At 38.7% G+C, this 20,896-nt stretch overlaps 1 protein-coding gene across 6 annotated transcripts in view; it reads right to left on the bottom strand.

The window, feature by feature from the left end:
- LOC116048585 (RNA-binding Raly-like protein) overlaps positions 1-12,872 on the bottom strand; it is a 106,897-nt gene extending 94,025 nt beyond the window's left edge. The window contains exons 1-2 of one of the 6 annotated variants that reach the window (XM_035998117.1): positions 12,083-12,851; positions 11,885-11,985 (exon numbers count right to left, since the gene is read on the bottom strand). The gene's annotated coding sequence lies outside the window, so the exon portion shown is untranslated. Of the gene's footprint in view, positions 1-11,884 lie in introns of all 6 variants that reach the window. The other 5 variants (XM_035998120.1, XM_035998119.1, XM_035998118.1 and 2 more) reach the window with 5 other exon arrangements.
- Between the last annotated feature and the right edge of the window lie 8,024 nt (positions 12,873-20,896).

Here is a 20,896-nt window from a genome sequence, read left to right as displayed (position 1 = left end):
ATGTTTCAATTCGCCTGCAATGTAACTCTGAGAAGCAGTGGTGTCATGTTTGTGTAAATCACCCCCTCAAACTATTTAAGCTGCACAATTTCCCTATCTCTGCCTTGTCAATGCTGCTGCTGCCCTGCACCTGTATCGCTGCCCGCTGTTAGCCCCACCACCACCCCAGCATCCACCTGCAGGCTCCGGTCAGGGGGAAGCTACTTTATCATCACTTCCCAATATCTCATGTAAACCCATACTGCGGGGAGTGATGCGGTCGGAGTCTGGCCGCCAAACACAATGTTCTGCTGTTATCATAAACATTTCAAACGTGAGTTGTCTGACTGAACTATATGTTTGCCAATGTTATATATATATTGTCATTTTTGTCTCGCTTTCGATTTAGCCAAAACTGTTATCATAATCTCAAACTGTGCCCCAGTATCATGAAAGTGTTTGTTTTGTATGTTTCTGAACGTGGCATGCACTCTCTAGGTGGTTATGAATTATCGTAAGTGGTTTGTTTTGTATCAGAAATGTGAAAGAGTGTTGGGCTTTCATCTGACAGTACAGCACTGAATAGTATCACTGAGATACTTCCAATACAGACTGTCACCTTGGAACAAGCACACAACCTGACCCAATAGATCTTGAAAAATAATAACTGCTGAAGTTCAGGTTTTAAGGTGATGTGGTTTCTCTACATCTTTCCGTATGCTTCTGTCAGTCTGCTCCTGTGTTGATTTTCTTACTGTTGCTTCACACATTTGCATCCTATATCACTTTCGTTCTCTTAGTCAAGAATTAATTGGATACTGAAATTGCTTTTCAAATTGTTTCAACTTGCATTGACTGACCTAATTAGTTCAATGATTACACTCGCTGGGAAGAGATCCCTGCCTAAATGATGTGACTAATTTAAATGAATATTTCAAACCCATGTCTGCAATTAATGGCATTTACATATGTAATGTGTCTGCTTGATTACTTAATTATGTTTGTACTCCCTGATGATGCCACTGACAGGTGCTTTTACAGTACCTTTAGTAAAATAAGAAGAGACCTAAGCAGATGTCGTAGTTCAGTCACCTCGTACGAATGTTGCAGCGCATACACAAACTGCGGCTCCGTCTGCATAACAGATTTGTCGAGCTCCTGTGGCTCGCAATGACTTTACATTTTCCCCTGACAAATATATTCACTGTCATCCACTGACTTGTTACTAAATGACAGAAATGGATTTTCCTTGCTGTTGGTTCCCTGTGGCTCTGAAAAATGAAATAATATAAAAAAAAGAATCTTTCTTCCTTTCGAGTTATCTGGTCACAAGTTGGGACTGTTGTCGTGTCAAAGACTTGGGACGAAGTACACTAAAAAACAGAGGTGGCACAGTACTGCTCCCTTGTTTTGCAGGATCTATTTGGAGAAATGTTGAACTAAAATTAACTCACATTACTCACAAGTTTTACATTGGATTAGGTGTGAGTGCAGTAAGCCTTTCCTCTTCCAGTCTGAGCAATATGCTCTTAAAAGAAGAGCTCTTGACAAGAGTTAGATGAGAAGTTTGATACAACTCTAGTTTAGCATAGAGTCACATGTCAAGTACATAACCCCCATGTACATAAAACCCAGAATAGCTGTTTTTGCATTTAGGGTTCTGTACAGATGTAAATGTTATTACTTACTTGTTAATAGTGAGCTTTACGATTTTATGAATTTGGGACAGAGACAGCCAGGCTAGCTACTTCCAGTATTTGTGCTAAGCTAAGTAAACCAGCTAATGGCTCTATAGCTAGATATTTAATCATGCTTGTTTTCTAAAAATGACTGCATTTATAAACAACTATATATACAACAAGATATGGTTTCAAAGAATTGTAAGAATCATTGCTATTAACGCATATGGCAAGTTGCTAAAAATGTTGATACTAAACACATCAGTGAAACGGTCACTGACAAGATGCCCTTTGTTTGCCCACCATCCACCTCGGCCACCTCCCTAAAACAGTACAGTACAGATATGTGCTTTTCCGTAGTGATGTTATGTTCTGTGCCGAGGCTTTGAAGCGTGTGTTGAGAAATCCTGAAGTTTTCCGTGAAGCGCGTATCGAGGCTTGTATCATTTTAGACAAATGACTTCATTGATGACATCTGAAGACCCGCTGCCCGTCCATACCACGTGACTGGTTTATGAAGTGGTTCAAATCTACACTGTTTTATTATACATCTATGATCTACACACGCACATTCACGGCCCTCAGCCCAGTTAAACCAATGCCACGTACCAGTTTTAGAATAGCCTACTAAAATTGCCCCTCCTGCCATAATATTATGACCCAAAGGATTGATTTACACACGTTTGATAGCCACATTCCTCTCAAGGAAATCCGTTTATTATGCAGTTATAGTTGCAGTTATGGGGAAATAGATTTTTTCTTCAGCGTTATTTCTAAGTTTTTACTGGTGCAAAGTTCAGTCAAAAACTGTCTCTGAGGGATATGTGACACATATGTGCTACTCTCTGTTTATTCACATGTCTGGAAGCTGCAATGTAGCCTACTGTGAACACTAAGTGGGCACCAAAATGAGTAATAAACATAATCTGGAAAAACATATTACTATTTAAGAGGCAGGGGAATTCACATGTCAGTAAAATCGATATTCTCTAATAGTGGCAGACCAGGCTGCCTGAGTGATAGAGGTGATATGTAATAAATGGAAGAATCTTTTCCCCCAATAAAGGCAAAAATCCAAACCATGTATCTGCACAGCGAGTGCAGGCTCATAATGTTTAATAGAGAAAGTGGATGGAAACAGAAGTAAAGGCTGTAATAGCCACCAATATCTGCGAGAAACACACGGCAATGAGCTTCATGATTTCCTCTGATGTCAAATCCTGGAGGAAAAATCAATATGAAGAATGAAGCCTTATTTACACACTCCACCTGATTGACTGTGGCTCACTGCAAGATGTCAACAAGCTCTTAATGTTTCAGGAGAAGATTGCTTTTTGAGGCTAAGTGGGGAATTAAATGATGGGAGTTCTATTTTTACACATAAACACACTGGTGAGTATAGGGCTACATTTTAGCGTGACAGATGTTTTTTTTCCAAGCAGATTTAGCTTAGAGGACCTGTAGAGTGTAATCAGAGAGACATTTGCCATTCTTAATCTCAATCCAGCGAACATACAATCCTGTTCAGGATACGTAATTGCAGGGATGTGTGCACGCACACAAAACACACAATTGGGATAACCAAGTAAGGGTTGGGTTTGCTTTGTGTCCCATAATCAGGGTGCAATTTGACGGGGGGGATGTGTGGGATTTCCCGGTGGGGACAAAATGTATCCCCCCCCCTCAAAGTGATCAATGCTACTTCACCAATGGAACATTATATACCTAAAATAGAAGTATTTTAAACTAAGTAAAGCTCTATAACGTGAACAGTTTATAGTGCCATAGAACGATAAAATCTGAGCTTCAGTTGCTGGTTGTATTTAGCTGCTACAGAGCTCTGGGACGTCGGCTACCAGCGGCTGCTGTTTAGCCGCCAATAGGTAACTGTGACCCGGCTACAGGCATCACCAGATGACGCTCCTTTCAGGGGCCATGGCGATGACAGTTAAGTTTAGGCACCAAAACGACTCGTTAAGTTTAGGAAAAAGATCGTGGTTTGGATTAAAACACTCCCGAGGAACGAACGAGCGTTTCCTGGGTGAAAGTATTTTGTTTTCGCCGTGAAGTGAACTCCGCTCTCCGGCTTGAAAGCGCTGTGTTTTATGTTGACACGACGTTGTGCTATTTCATATGAGATTATTTTCCATTGAATATTGAAGTTCACAAATAAGTGTTTTGGCATGACTGGCTGAGTGTCACTATATCTATGGTATTGAAAGGGGGATTTAATTATTGCATGTTTTGTTGTGCTTGATCAAAAAATTTTCCCCATCTCTGCTTTTTTCACAAATTGCACACTGCCCATAGTGATACGCCAAGAGCTGAGGAGAATGTAATGAAGGTTCTGCAGAACAAAGCATCTCAACAAAGGCAAACAACATTTAAATGACTATGTGAACCTCTCTGAATGAAAAGCCTTAACTCTTTCCATATGCTAGTCAGTTAAGGATTCCCTGTCAGGGTGTATCAAAGTTTGAATGTGGAGCTGAATACATTTTTCGCCATCACCCACAGTCTCCCGCTACCCCTGAGTGAACCGTTTGTTGAGAGAAACATAAAAGGTTTGCTCGGTGGACATGTTTTTGCCCTCAGGGGTACACAAACTCAATAGCTAGCACGCTAGCTAGCCGTCTCTCCTTGAGTGCACCTGTGCTTTCTTAGTGGCAGACACTGAAAATTGAGGTCATGATCCTTGTGAGTATGTGAGTCAAAAGGCCTCTGTGTTGAAATATCTTATTTCTTTCTTCGTTTCTGGCTACATCGGCTTGAAATATCTACTCTGGATATTTCTCCATATAGAACTTCTTCCTTTAAACACAAATTATAAAGAGTGTTTTCTTTATGTGAATTTGCAGCTCTTTTTGCACAATCTTCTGTATGATGTAGATTTAATACTGCAGTATTGCATCTATCAGCAATTATATATCTGTATTAACAGGCTATTTATATCTACTATTTTACACTGATGAAGTTAATACAAATGGGATGCACCTGAGCTCACTTGGGAGCAAAGAGTTTGCACACTTATGTAAATGAGAGAAGTATTTTTTTTCATATTTTTAATAAATATGCATTCATTAAAAATAAAAAAAATAAAAAAACATTTCTAAAATGTGTATTTGTCATTATGGATTATTGTGTGTAGTGTAAAAGTATAATGCATTTTGAATTAAGTATATAACAAAATACAGTGTGCAAAAGGGAATAGGGGTCTGAATACTTTCCGAAGCCACTGTAATTTCCTTTTAGTTTAGTGGAAAGACACCTGATCTATCCGCTTAAATCATCTGCAGCATTGAAGAGAACCATCTCACTCTCAGTTTGAAATCTGTAAGTTAAACCTACATTGTGTAATTTTTTGAGTTGATTCTTAGCAAAAACCCCTTTGTTCTTTCACAAATATGTGCTCATTCATGTGTAATTACTTCCACCAACTAATCAAAATATTCTTGTAAGCGTAGAATCTGCCATTTAGAATCATTCAGAATACATAGGAGCGAGTCGCTCGAATGACAGCCGGCATGTTGCGCCTCCATCTTTAAAATACTTTAGCCAAAGAGGGACATACCTCTGCCTTTTCCCTTTTACACTCAGTGGCACCGTGACGAATGCAAGGTGGAGATTACTCGCCAGGGAAGCGAAAAAGAGAACTAAAACGACAACGCGACAGGCAAAGCAACAAGACCAAAGTTAATATTGGAGTGGCTAGAACAGCTGCGTGTAAACGATGGAGATAGTAAGAGCTAATTTCGGGTTTGGCCACCGTAGGACTTAAAACTAGCTAGAAAGTAATATTCAGTTGGTTGTCATATACAATTTCCCCGCTAGATGGGAAAAATTCTTACACAATGTAGCTTTAATGTTTGGTGTCAGTTTCAGTCCTACCGACAGAAGAACACAAATTGAAACTTCACACTATCTAATTAACAGCAGTAGTAACAAGCGAGCACACTGTCCAGACAAAGAGAATCAACAATAAATATTTGACTTTTCCCAACACTTCCCACAGACTGCCCAGGCTGCTGAACATTGTGTGCAAATGTATGGATATAAACTTTTTTGTTTTTAAACCTCTGACTCCTGTTTCAAACGACCTTATGAACATGGACAGATAATGACAATGGGCCTCTGGGCACAGACATGTAAAAAGCCCCCACACCCCTCCTACATAGGGGACAAGACCCCCATATTGAAACAGACGCAAAACTACAAATGACGCAGCCAGGCTGAAAAAGATAAATATGTTACAAACATTGTGGCTTTATGGTTTTGTGTCTTTATGCGGTTATTTTGTGTCTTTTTGCATCCCTCTGTAGTCACTTTGTGGTAATTGTTCATGTCTTTGTGGTTGTTTTGCATCTCTGTAGTAAGTTTGTGTCTTTTTACGGTTGTCTCTTGTCTCATAGTTGATTTGCATCTCTGTGGTCTGTTTGCAGTTGTTTTGATTCTTTGTAATCAGTTTGTGTCTTTTTGCAGTTGTCTTGACTTTATTTTGCATCTATTTGTGGTTGTTTTGTTTTCCTTTATTGTGATTTAGATATTTTGTGGTGCTTTGTGATTATTTTGTGTGGCTTTGTGGTCAGTTTGCAGTCATCTTGTGTCTCTTTGTAGTCGTTTCGAGTGTCTTTGCGGTGGTTTAGCTACTCTTTGTAGTCAGTTTGTGTCTCTTTGGATTTACATTCTAACAAGAAATGTTTTTTTATTTATTTTTTTATTATTTTTTTTATTATTTTTTTTTAAGATTATTTTTTTGGGCATTTTAGGCCTTTATTGTATAGAACAGCTGAATATGTGAAAGGGGAGAGAGAGAAGGGGAATGACATGCAGCAAAGGGCTGCAGGTCGAGTCAAATCTGCAGCTGCTGCGACAAGGACTGAGCCTTTGTACATGGGGCGCACGCTCTACCAGGTGAGCTATCCAGGCGCACCAATGCTAACAGAGGCTCTGGCCCAGGGGACTTGGGTCAGGGGGACCAGGAGGCCTGCTCAATAATCCTTCCATGCAAAGTGTCTTCATGCAGATGTAGTCAAAACAATATCCAAACTGTCAATAATTGTGCAAATATGGCTGTCACTACACATGAGGTACAGCACTGTATATCATGTCTGTTGAGACTGGGTTTCAGTGTGTCAGCGCCTCCACAACTGGTCACAAGCAGGTGAGAGACAGCTGAGGCCAGCAGAACGACAGCGAGAACAGCTGATCCCTGCAGAACCAGCCTGGAGCTGACCCAGATGAGGACGCTCCACTGTAATCGGGGTCCCTGAGGTAATCTAGGCGGGACATTATCTGCTTCGCTGCTTCTCTGCAGCATCTGGAGGGCTCCGCCACCTGCTCTGGAAGGCCTCACTCCTCTGCCTCTTTTCATTTCCGGTTTGTTTGTTTACTTTTTTTCTCCCAGACTCAGCGAACACCACACAGCCACTTACAGATGTGTGCCTGAGAAGTATGGATCTCCTCGTCATGTCTGTTTGTCTTGACCTTTGTCTCCGCACTGAAGCCACGGGGTCCTAATCTTACTGATACATGAGTCACGCTAAGACTCTTCTGCCCTAATTGCCATGAGGAATGCTCGACTGCTTATCTAGTAGCAAACAAAAACGATCTCCCCAATTAAATGTCCCCCATGCATGTTTCTACACTTATTATATTCATTTATATTCATGCCCGGGTCATTTCTAAATTGCAAGTGCTCCTCGCTTTTGCATCTTAATGTTAAATTAATTAGGCTAAGTATACCTCATAGGTGGCAATCAAGAATGGTTTTGAGTATTTTGTTCCAAGTGCAATCACAATTTTAAACTCTACACATTGATCTGCTCTGATGTTTTGTCTTGTATCTATTGTATTAATTATCTTTTTTATGCTGCTTTTAGCATTTTATAGTACCATTTGTGTGATGGGGCTCTTTTACTATTATTTGCACTCCTATGTTTTATGTTTGGTGCTTTTTTAATGTTTCATTCTGTAAGGTTAGTAAAGTAAAGTTATTTTAGGAGTATTGAAGAAGATATTGCAAGCTCTCGCTATTTCCTGGAGACCTTAAAAGCATTTCATGAATATAATCTGATGCTACCAGGTATCAGGAAACTATGATGATGTTTTCTTATCACTGGGTTTAAAATAAAGCGCACACACAACTCAAAAACAATCTTAGTATTCAATCTGCTTCTGAAAGTTGATTTGCCTCTATTTCGTTCTCCTGTTCCTGGTCTGATGATTTTTTTTTAATCTTTATACAGTATAGGTGAGTTTGTGTATGTATTTTATTCATACGGTTTTATGGAGCCATATTGTTGGGATCTGCCAAAACATTTCATCTACATTTCCATAATTCTGTATATACCCGAGCTGAGACTTTCTGTTATTTTCAGAAAAAGAAAGAAAACGGTCATCTTCCTGCCTGAGGGTTAATCTGTAATTATGATGCCGCTCCACTGACGGATTTGAAAAAATGCCAAAAGTTAAGTGTGTTGAAACAAACTTATGTGCAAACAGGGAGACTCACCATTTTCTAGAAGGATGGTTTATTGAGAGGTTTTACTTTCGAAAGTAAAGTAAAACAACATACATATGTATCAGGGGCAACAACAAATCAGAATCTACAGTATATGCAATCTGAAAACTAGTTCTGGATGTTTAGATCCCATGTGAAGCTGCATGTATGAATGTAATTGGATGAACAGCATGATTAGAAAATTGTATTGAATATGGTAACTCGACCTGAAACAGATGTAGCCTGGAAGCTATCAGGGTTGGCTGGATCGATATCTGCACACAAAGTAGTGAAACAGCACCAACTCTGCTTCCTCACTGTACCATTTGGAACATCTAACATCCATCTTTCTTTTATCTTTGTGGGTTTAGGTTTTACTCCTTATCAATGAACCCTAATTCCTTCTAAAAATAGAAGGAGTAATTCCTCTGTGAGCTCCAGATAAGAAGAAATGGAAGTGATTGAGGCTTAATTGCCTCCTTTTTAAACTGCATTTAGTGAGTTACTCCTCTTACACAAACACATGCACACACACTAATTCTCACTCTTGTTTTCTACATTTTAATCAAAGGTCGAATAAAAAGAATCACTGCTTTTCTAACTTCCCCCCAACGTCTAATCTTATCAAGTTACAAAGAATGACGCACTCAAGGCCGAATGTTAATGAAATGTAACGAACACAAAACTTTCATCTGAAATTCTGAATAGTACAATCAGGTCTCAGCATGTCTGTGCAGAAGGCTCATTAAAGTGACGCACTATAACTCAAATGGTTCCCATAATAGACACTGGAAAGTCATTCAGCCTGACCCTATTCTTCAGATATGGGTTTAATTGCCCACAATATGATGTGTAAGATCCCCTCACTTATCAAATTAACAGCTCAGAAAAGGACAGTAAAGTACTTAACACTCGTTTCAGTAGAATGAGTCATGGCAAAGGTAAGCTGTTTATCTGTTAAAGGGGAGCAGGAAGAAAAAGCCTTATTGAGAGAGTGAAACATGCCAGTCTTAGTTTGTGACTGCAATGCAGGAGCTAATGAGGATCCTAAATAAACAAACAAACAAACAAACAAACATCTTATCTGTAAAAACAGTCCTCTTAAAGTTAGGCTTGTTTCATCGTTTTCTTTGGACTGAACAGTTGACATTTAGATTGTAAAGTATGCATGTGCATGTGTACTAAAACAGACACTAAACACGCCGGGCTGAGGCAAAGCCTGTTTAAAATATAACAAGATGCATCTAGGCTTCTAACAATTATCTATATGGGTTAGAGTGTTCACTGAATCCAGCATCTCATAATAATTACACACACCATGTGTATGAAAGATGCAATACACAGCATATCAATTATGTTTTCCATTTGTCCAACCCTGTCATGCTGAAAGCTAAACTGTTGTTTCACTCACATTCAGACCAAACAGACATGCAGACGCAGATACACTCTGATAGTTAAGCACATGCTTAGTGTATACAATTTGCTCATGCGCAATGTTTTATTCATGGTAGCAGAGGTATATCCATTTATGAGCTATCATACTTCTCTGTAAGTCTCCTGTGCAGGTCTGGCTTGGCCTAGATAACAGGAAACCCGCCTGGAGGGGAGACACAACACCGCAGGACGTAATAGAAGCTATAATAATGCTTAGCAGGAGAGATGTCCAGGAGCTCATACTGTGGCGGAGTGGCAGAAACACCTCTCAACTAGGGGCGTGAAGAAATGTCAATGTGTCATGATGCAACGATTCTGGCTTTGAAAGTCAAGATTTGACATGTTTGAATCCATTTATAGAGACCGTTACTATTTACAAAGCTAAAAACATGTATTGTATAAGGTTTGGTTTGATTGAATTGAACAGATGATTTTTTCTGCTGAGATGAACAAGAGGAAAGTGTGTTGCTTTGAAGTTGTTGAAAATATAGACACAATAAGATGCTGTGGTTTGAGGCTAAAAATAAAGGCCTTGAAAATTAAAGTAATTCTTTCAACTAGTGACTCAGTGGAAGGCTTAAATGTGTTTAATTATTGACGACTGAATACATTTAGCTTTTTAAAATGTGTAGGGCTTTGTTTTGCAGATTTAATCAAATCTAATCATGGGCAAAATAATGATAACAGTTTGAATCACTGCAGCAGAATCGAACCATTGGATTGTTACACCTCACCTCTCAATAGTTAACGATGATAAATTCCCATCCCGAACCTGATGGATGACAGCTCTGTGATACAATCAACACTGAATGCAATGACTATACGAGAAGTATACATACTGTTTCTAAATTGTCTCACAACTTGACAACCATTAAAAGCCTCTCTGGAGCTCTTCATCTGCTTTATGAGCTGACTAGTTTTGACCGGAGACAGGGAAATCAATACATGATAACAGCTTTTCAATACATGATAAAAACATATTATCTTAATTGCCTCTAATCACTTTGCTTTATTAAAAGTTTAACTATAGTTTTTGCACTCAATATTTATCCTTTCACCACATTAAGCTGCACTGATTCTGATCTACCACGTCAGCTTGTTTAATGACACTGGGACTCAATGGTCTACACCCAGACTTAATGGTCCACTCTCATATATTTTATCGGCCTACAATATTGCACTGACAAAACCTCTGTTCTGTTAAAGTGAATACCTAAGGATCAAAATAAAGCAAATCCATGAACTTTCATTCACAAGCTGAAATCCTTTCTTACAATAGAAAAGCCAATACAATAGACAGCATTTAAGGAAACAGCGATTTAGATTAGTCCTAGAATAATCCAGAAAAAAATCAGATAAGGTTTGTGGAGCAGTACTTTTTGACCCGTTGGCCTCGATGACTAAACTTAGAGAAGGTTCATGGAGCCACAGTGATGTTGGAGTAGCTCACATCTACTCCCAGAAAATACACACAGCAGTATTGTGGCCTACAAAATACAAAAATAATGCAACCCATGCCCTTTTTTAAGACTACATGACAACTGTTTAGTCATGTTTGCATTTCCTGTGGCACACCAATAATCTGAAGTTAAACCTGCCTCTTGGAGGATTAATTTACTCTTAAGTCCTCTTCTAGTTGTGTCAGTGGCTTTAATCATTTTTTGCTAAATCAGATTTGACAAATCCAAGAGTTTTTATGAATCTAGGCCTACAAAAGCAGATTTGAGTTTGTCCAGCAATAAGGAGGGCACTTAAGTTAAGCGTTACACTTGACATACTGTAGTGCAAATTGTGGTTATCCTAATTATTTTTCCAACTTGGTAGCATAGCTTACTGCAGTTTACAGCCTGCTGCAGCAAAGGAAATAGTTATTTCTGCCCCTGTCGAGTCGACATATGGATGGAGTTTTGACTTTATCTGTGGGTGATCGTTACAGTCGTTACAGTGCATCCTTCCGAGGGACCTGCATGTAGCTACTTACATTTACTCCTCAGCTGCGACGGCTTGAAGATTGTTGAACTCAAAACAAAGAACACATTGTGATCAAAACGACCTGCGTGTGATTTTCAATCCTTGTTCTTGAATTGTTGATCGCGTCACTTTTTCTTTTTTTTTTACGGACAGATCGATCAGATCAGGTAACCTTCAGATAACATTGATAAATAATGCCTTCTCTAATGAGCAATTTGGCCAGCCTTACAAAAGAACACGTCAGCCACAGGTGCATATTTCTGTCACCTTATTCTTTATTGTAAATACAGAAACGTGTCACTTATGCACTCATATTATATACCTGCAAAAGGGAAAATGTCTGTTCATCCTCGTTGATACCGAAAACAAAAACGCATTGAACTCCCCCAAGAATCAAAACTCCCCTCGTCCACCCAGCATCATCTAGTCGAAAAACGATAACATCCAAAAAATACTTGACACTGCCACCAGCAAAAGTATAATGAAATCGAAAAAAGAGAGAAACACAAAAACAACAAACCTGAGAGCTCAGCTGCAAGAAAAGTATCACGTTAAAACGTCATCGGGCTTTAAAAATGACTCCTTTTTTTTTATAAAGAAAAGTAAAAGCAAAGGGGTTGATCGGTGACATTCACCGACACACCAAAATCACAAAACTCGAAGGCAACAAACAACACTGCAAAATGCAAACCAAAGCATAGCAACAGCAAAAGTCGACAGAAACAAAAAAATAAAAATGTTTCAAAACCACCAATAAATTGTTTGAAAAATCTCAATACTGACAAAAGCTGCTTGGTTTCGACCCTCGAAACAAAACTGCAAGCAAGTAAAGGCTTTCTCAAGACCCGATAACGCACCGATTACCCTCTTGGCACTCTGGATCAGAATAACTGCATGCTAAAAACTTGAAGCCTGGATGTGAAAAACGCTCAAAACCACCATGTCAATGCTCAATTCAAACACCAGCAAAAGAGAGAAAAATTAAAAAAAAAGGGGGGCAATTAAAAAGACAAAAAATGCTTACAAAAAAGCCATTGGAAATGTACTCACCGAGCGGGAGTAAAATGTTGCAATAAAAATGTGATATGGCTCAAAATACAGTATGGCGGTGCAAGCCGAAATGCTGTGCCTTTTCTCTAGATCTCTGCCTCCAGTTCTGTCATGTGACTGATTCAGCCCCGACGTCCAGCAATGAGAGACCAGTGTTGAACAGCTGATGCTGAATGCTCTCCTAACGGCTTGGCTCTCTCCAAAAGTAAAAAAGAGGTAGTCCCTATCATCCCACAGTTATGACTGAGCTGGTTGTGTGTTTTTCTTTGGCTTCTTTTTTTTCTTCTTCCTGTTTTAAAGATGCAGAGCTCACTCGGTGTCAGCGCCTCGGTGTGCTTTCATTCCATTCAGTAGAAGCAGGCATTGGTAATGCACTGCGTGTTTCTGCTGTCTTATGAGGAATGAAGGGACAGGCGTTGTGTTTGGTCAACATATGTAGCACATCCAGGACAAACAAACAGTATCATATCTATACGAGCATGCTATAGCATGCTCTGCACTAGCACTGTCCATGGGACTGTAGCAACGGTATCAGTCCAGCCCTGTCCATGGTGCTGAAACTGTACTGAGAATGTACAGTAGTACATTGAGGATAAGTAAACATTAAAACGTCATCATATCAGTAATATTAGCAACACCATATTAGTAATATCATCCAGCACTGTCAATGGTGCTGAAACTTAGGGAGTGTGGTTCAGTTTAGAACAAACTAGCATCAATAGCTGTGTGTCGATTACATGTTGCTTACTAATTCTAATCAGGTGTAAGGCTTGTAGTACTTTAAATTAAGGAGACTCAAAAAGTCAGCATGCATGCTATAAATGTTTGATTTTTCAAATGGGCTGCTGATGGACATTATCTTCCCATAATGCATTGCATGAAGATCATAAAGGAGATGCTCACAGCTGATAAAAATGTTGCGAAATTGCACGTGGTGGTAAAACTGTCTTGTGAGCAGCTCAGAAAACAACAACATAACGTAATACATGACATCTATTTGCTGTTTATTAGCTAAGTTTAATTGGCAGTGACATTCTGATGTCGCAGTTTGATTGACATGCTTTGTCAGCATTGTATTATTTCCTGTTTGTATAAAATGGTTAAGTATGTTGATTTTGTTGTATTCAAACTACAAAAACAGCAAACTATGACAAATAGCACAGTAGGCTACATACATACAAAAAAGTATGTAGTACATACAGCTATACTGTAATATCATGGTGTCCTGCCCATGGTGCTGATACTGAAGAAGTGCAGAACATTAAAGACATACCATGCCTTCTCCACTATATCGGCTAAATTGGGTTTGATAATTCTCACTACTACAAAATGGTGAACACACTATGAAGTGGACTTTAATAGCGATTGATTGTACAATACTTTTCAATTTGCATTATAAAATATTACTTTTTTTAGACATTCAGGCAACATTGCAAATCGGTAAGCATTCTATAAAGTGAACAATATCGTTAATGGTGAACAATTCTGGACATAACATACTGTTAATTTCACCCAGCCCTGTCCATGGCACTTAAATGTAAGGGTTGTTGCATGCCTTAGAACAAACAATCATATTCTGTATTCTGTAAACGGAGGGTGTGTTGTAAATTTAGGACAAATGCCCACCAGTATCATACTGGTTTAAAATCACTATGCCCTGTCCATGGTGCTGAAATTAAGATAATGTGTAGCATTATTTAGAACAAAATAACAGTATCACATTCTTAACGTTGTCCAGGTCTGTCCATGGTGCTGAAACCGGGTGGCTGTGCCTGCACCCTCTTCAGGCATTAACATAGAGACATTTCATGTGTATATTTACGGCCCAAAGAGGTGACTCTCGTGGTAGGTTTTAGTGGCATTTTGGATTCATAGCACCTACATGACTTCCTGCAAAACCCTCTCTCTCTCTCTCTCTCTCTCTCTCTCTCTCTCTCTAATTTCTTAAATAAATATACCTCAAAAATGTAGGTTATGGCTGATTGTGCCAGACAGGAAAGTAATAATGTGTTATTGATGCATTAGTGTCTGACTGCAGTTGTCAGACAGAATTCAGTACAAGCCCATGTAACACACAGCGCTGGAGACAATTCAGTGCTGTCACCATTCATTCATCATAACTGTGGTTGGTGCACTGTTTCCACCTTAAGCACTGTCTAATTTAATTTAATTTACTTTTTTTTTTTTTTTTTTTTTAAGATTTTTTTGGGGCATTTCAGCCTTTAATGGAAAGAACAGATAGATATGAAAGGGGAGAAAGAGGGGGATGACATGTAGGAAATCGTCTTCTGCGTCGAGGTATACACCTCCATATATGTGCGCCTGCTCTACCAACTGAGCTAACCCAGCCACATTTAATTTACTTTTTAGATCACATCCAAGCATTTGGGAGGCACAAGGTAAAATTCTTTACACTCTCAAAAGAATACATTCAGTGTCCAAGAACAGCAATCAAACTTTCCTTGAAGCAAAATATAGCACCTTATCACCAAGTGTGTTTAAATCTTCTTTCATTTTGCCAACAGAGCTTTTTAAGTGGCTTTGATAAACATACTGTACAGCACTGTTTTTCCCATATCATTCAGCGTTACATGTCAACTGTGTCATAGCACATTGGCATCTGTGCCTATAAACGAAGCTTGACGGTCAGCGTGTTGCCGTGCAGAACATGTCAGGCCTTAATTATCAATGCCTGGGGGTGTCCAAGACCTCACTGTCAGTGAGGTGATTGAGAAACTGCAGAGGTCTAACTTAAGACTTGGATAGTAAATAGATAGAGATTGGAGCCAACACATGGGCAGAGCAGGGAAGAGTAAAATGTAATTAAACCACAGCCAGCATAATTCCTTTTAATCCAATACCACACTCCATAATAAACTATGATTAATGCATGACATCGTTATTGACAAACAGTCATTTGGTATAAAATCAACCTTTCGCCCACTTAAATGCTGCATGACTTTTAATGGATGTTGTGGAAGATATGCAGGTAAATAAAGAATGTAAGTCTTATCCAACATCATTTATAAAACTGTGACCATAAACATGGGAGATGCTGTCTGGTTCACTGCAATACACACTCTGTGCTTTTTATCAGCCATGCCGCTGCATCAGAAAGAGACCCGCAAGGTTAAAGGAATGCCCTTTATGAACATCTGAAATAAGGAATATCAATCATATCAACCTTTTGACATGGTGGGGCTCTTTGTATACATCAGCAGTCCCAGCAAGGCCAAACACATAACGAAAAACACATTTTTCCATTTCTGTACTAAGCTGAATCTCGGTGTGATTTCCATTGGTAGTTTTAAAAATTAAATAAGATACAAAGCTAAACAGAATCATAATTCATTGCCTAGAATGAGTATCCATATTAGTATATTAATGTGCAAGGACCACTCATTGCCTTTGGACATAAAGAGCCAATCAGAGGCAGAGCTCAAAACATGTGGGCCTTTGGTCCTTTCCACACATCCAACGAGTTTCCTCTCGAGGTGCATTAATCAATATTTCCTAGTACATTTTTTATTGGCTGAAATCAAGTGCAATATGCAGCTAAAGTAATGTAGAAAAGAAAGCAAAACTTTACAAAATAATGATTGTCATCGTGATTCTGTTATACATCTACTTCTGGTGATACTAATAAATGATATCCCTCTGTTAAGGAAAATAGTAATTTAAAGAACAATATATAACATAATATCCTTTTTTTGGTGATATTTTGTCATGTAGTCATAGGATTGAAGGCCACACTTCAGTGTGGTAGTTCACAGGATCTGGTGGCAATACAAAAAAAACTATTGACTGAATGCATTTCTGAATTCCTTTATGAAAGCAATGAGAGGATTTGTATTCTTTAATTACCATTTTGTCAAGGATTCTGCAGAAATCGTGCAGGATGTTTTAATCAAAAATAAATGGAATGTGCACACATAACTGTAAGTGGATTTTATGCTCATTATAATAAATGGGTTACATTTACAAATCTAAAGCTTGAGGTGGAAGGATTATATCAAATAATTCAAAATGACAATGTACTTCAAAGCCTTTTTTGCGTCGTCTGTGTTTGCTAATATCAGCAATGAATATACGGGTTTTGTAAAATCATTGCAGGGAAGGATTTTTTTTCACCATCTTATGCGGTTAAAGGTTGGAAATGTGCTTGTGTGGGCTGGGTAAGTTAGATAAATCAACCCTTTCATGCATGAATTATGAAAACCTCAGTCAGAATTTTTATTCCCAAGTGTTTTTATTGTTCTTTAGGCATGAACAAAAACAGTTGAACTTCACTTTTTTCAAACATCCATTTTCAAGGAGTTTTTCACGTCACATTTCACTGCATCCATTTGAGTTATTGAAATTTAGAACTATGTAAACTAATGTTTTCACATATAACATATTCTAATACCGTTCAATGCAATCCAAAAACGTTGAGCCTTGCTCATAACGCCACAACCCCCGCCCCCTGTTGAACTGAACATTTTCTATATCTTTTCATATTTACGAGTTTCATTCCAATAACATAAATTAATTGATTTTCTGCCAAAACAGTTACTGCAGATTAAGTATTTTCAAGAAAAAAAGTCACTGTAATAGTATGAATTGTAGTTGAAACATAGCTGGCAACGCATGACGTCCAATATAGTGGACAGATGTTTAATCATAATTTTCTCCAAGCAGGCAATCAATACTTGGAAAATTTCACAACTGTATTACTCCTTAGGTGTTGCTTGATGTTAAAACAGTTTTTTTACTTGCAAGGGTCTCCTACCATAGAAGGATTGGCTGCTCAGCATGTGTGTCTGCATGTCGGCCATCTTGGATCTGTGAAATTTGTGTGGCACTTACAGCACCTGGCCAGTGGGTGGCAGTGTATGGAATGACAGACCAATGTCCACTGTGGTGGCTGATGTGCAATTAAACCATCAAAACCCATGCATATGCACGGAAATGGCTTTTGAATGGTTTCCCACTGTAGTGACCACTATGCGTGAAAAAGGTCAACCATGCATTTTAGATATCAGGCTCAATTGAATGGATCTCCCAATGTGTTTATGTGACACCTTTATTTTATACTTCCCTTTGTCCCCTTCAATGGATGCACTCTGTCCAAGCTGACTGACCCACAGCAGCCTGTTGGGACTTAAGGCAGCCTAACTGACATGAACAGCAGTCACCCTGCAGAAAATCCTCATGTTTGACTCTGAGAGGTTTTAAAAAAAACTAAAAACCATCAATATCTGGTACCATCTAAATTTCTAACAGTTTAGGGTTAAAGCGATAGAAGACTTAATTTAGTTAATTAGGAGATAGTCTCGCATTGCCAGACCTTCCTCCACAGTGCTGCGGAGGAGGGTCGAGCTAGTTCACACAGAATTCCGGGATGGGAGAAAAACGTGCTCTGGTTTGTTGGCATTTCTTTAAACCAATCACAATCCTCATGTGTGACGCTAAGCGCTGGACGGAGCCAAGGTGCCTCTGCAAAATAGCCAGGAAGGAACTTGTTTTGGTGGAACATGTGTACGTTCAAATGTTGTTTTAGTTGTGCAACAGAAAACTCAGATTCGACAGATAGTCTAGCTAGCTGTCTGGATTTACCCTGCAGAGATCTGAGGAGCAGTTCACCATAGTCCTCATAAATCCACCGGAGTTTAGAATTACAACACAAAGAAAGCAGAAAGTAACCGACATCCAGCCGAGAAGGATATCCGGCAAAATTTCCGGCGGCACCGGAGCAATACCGGAAGTGAAACGTCATGGATATAGACTAATTAGGAGACAAATGGCTAGTTCTTTGATTTGTCTTTAAGCTATAATCAAGCATTTCATGAAATCAGACCAATCAAAGTTTTCAATACTATTCATTTATGGTTTCCATATTTTCTGCAATAGCCATTCGATATGTTTATATTATCTCTCTATAATATATAGAGATATGAAAGCTACTATATAGAGTCTATATAGTAGTTGTCATTGTTACTGGCAGAGCCCGCCATTGTGAACAGGATTCAAATGACCTTCACATACAAAAGGGATTCATTGGAAACGATGCCTACATGTAATCCAGCGTTTTACTGTTTTTAATTCATCTCATTGATAACAGCCTCATCAGTTACTGTTTACTCTCTTTACACTGTATCAGAGCTGCATCAGTTTATCCAAACCCAACATTACCTACTACCTTTCCTACTGCTAAAACACAGGGTGGCTTTTATTGTGAAGCGGTCACAGAAAATGCAATGTATGCCAATTCCTCTGCTAAATGAACCAGTCAACTTTTTCTCCTTTCAGAGTTAACACACAATGGTAGTGTGCTCTCGCTAAGCAGTATACTATTTATTGGGATTGTCATCAGTATGCGGATACTACAAAGGACTTTGTCTACTCTATCAGAGAGAGAAAAGTGAAGTGAAATTCGAGAGCTGCATTATTATTTACGGGACAGCATGTTCCGCTATCTTTGTTCCTCTGTCTAACCTTCAGATGAGGCTTGTGAGATCCAGAGCTTACAGTCTCGTGAAAAAAGTGGCTTATTATAACAAGAGGATGTTCTTATTATAACAAGATACTGTGGTTGTGCTGCAGCTGTACGGCATGTTTCAGTACATTTATAGCTTTTATTTATAGTTGAAATGGGATCTAATGGCAATAAAGCAGATGTTAGAACTACTAAATGGTTTAAATGAGAAACTATTTGATGAGATACGGAACATAAGCTCCTAACTCCATTAATTCATAATATTTTCCTCAAGTCAGGCAAATAGAGTAAAGCCTACTATGTGAAACTTGGTAGTGGTAATATTATATCATGTTAATTAATAACAATCTTTAGGGATATAGTTTCAGTTTTAGATTTGTATTATACCACGAATGTGCAAGATAATTTTAATGATCCATTGAACCTGACATTCAGAAGGTCACACTTCTATCTGTTTTCATTTTAATACGTTTAATATACCTAATGTTTAAATGACTTTGCCCAAAGAACTCTTACTTTAGGATAATTGGGCTGATATCTGTGAGAGGGATTAGGGGGTTTATTAGTGGACATATTTGTAAAAACGTATTGTCAAAACATATGTCATCTTCAAAATACAGCAAGTGTTTTATTTTGATCTGTTTTATTTCTTATTATCTGATTTTGCACATTAATGTCTGTTTACAGGTTTTTGGGAGTGTGACTGCATATGTGAAAAATGTTGGAAGAAGCCTTTGTTTGCTCCAGAGGGAGCTACGTCAAATCTGATAACTTGCCTCAAGTGATGTCACTTAAGGCTGGAGAAAAATGTAAAAAAAATCTGAATCTGTGGAGAAAGAAGTGTTTACCAGACCTCCTCTTCTCTGCTTGAGCCTAGTGGTGACATTAACTGCTACTAGCATAACACAACCAAATCTCCGTCCAAATTGTCGGCAGTGGAGATGCATTGTGGGAAATGTAGGTGCCAGGTTTTGACAAGGAAGAAGAATGTGTGGAATAGAAAAGACGTTTGCGGCATTAACTTCGCTCCTTTAGAAAAAAAAAGTTCATTGTGAGTCTGACAATGTTTCAGGACTGCAATGCTAAATTGGTGGTGTACTCCTAATGAGCAGAATGCATTGTGATTTTCCATTGCTCTCTCAGAGTCACAATTTTCAAATCTGTCTCTTTCTACAATAGAGGTGGCAAGGGCAAAATTATTATTACAAGAATAAGACCCAGGTTGAAAAATGTCTCCATTTATTCATCTTCACATTTAATGAATTGTCACTGCTTCACTACTTGAGTTTAGATGTCAGGATTCTAGGGATGCCACAAATATCCCAAACACAGATTAATATTCCTTTTGAGAGGCCCAGATTTCTTTGTACCTATACCCCTGTGGAGTGCATTTGGTTGTTTGCTATAAAAGAGTTGAATAGTCAAAGTCGTTCTCATCAAAATAACAGTCAACAGTTGTTGTAATTCTCATGCAAACCAAGTCGCTCTTCTCTGTGTTGTCTGGCTGTGAAATAAGACCCAATTACAGGCGTTCTGTATTCACTCACACTGTGTTTTCCTTTTCCTCCAAGTAATACTCATTTTGATGTCCTGTCAAGAGAAGTAAACAAAACTATGAGACAGGTCAAATGTTTAGATGCACACAGACATTCAAATAGCCGGCCAGACAGACATGAACACACACACACATACACACACACACACGGACACACGCTTAACTTTCAGTGACAGCGCCATTTTGCAAAGCATTTACGCTTCCAATTAAGTTTAGAGAAAGAGGAGTCTTGAGGAAAACGTTTGCCTCTG

The sequence above is a fragment of the Sander lucioperca genome, chromosome 23 (assembly GCF_008315115.2).
Source record: "Sander lucioperca isolate FBNREF2018 chromosome 23, SLUC_FBN_1.2, whole genome shotgun sequence".
Lineage (NCBI taxonomy): Eukaryota > Metazoa > Chordata > Actinopteri > Perciformes > Percidae > Sander > Sander lucioperca.
This window is presented reverse-complemented; position numbering and strand designations above follow the sequence as displayed.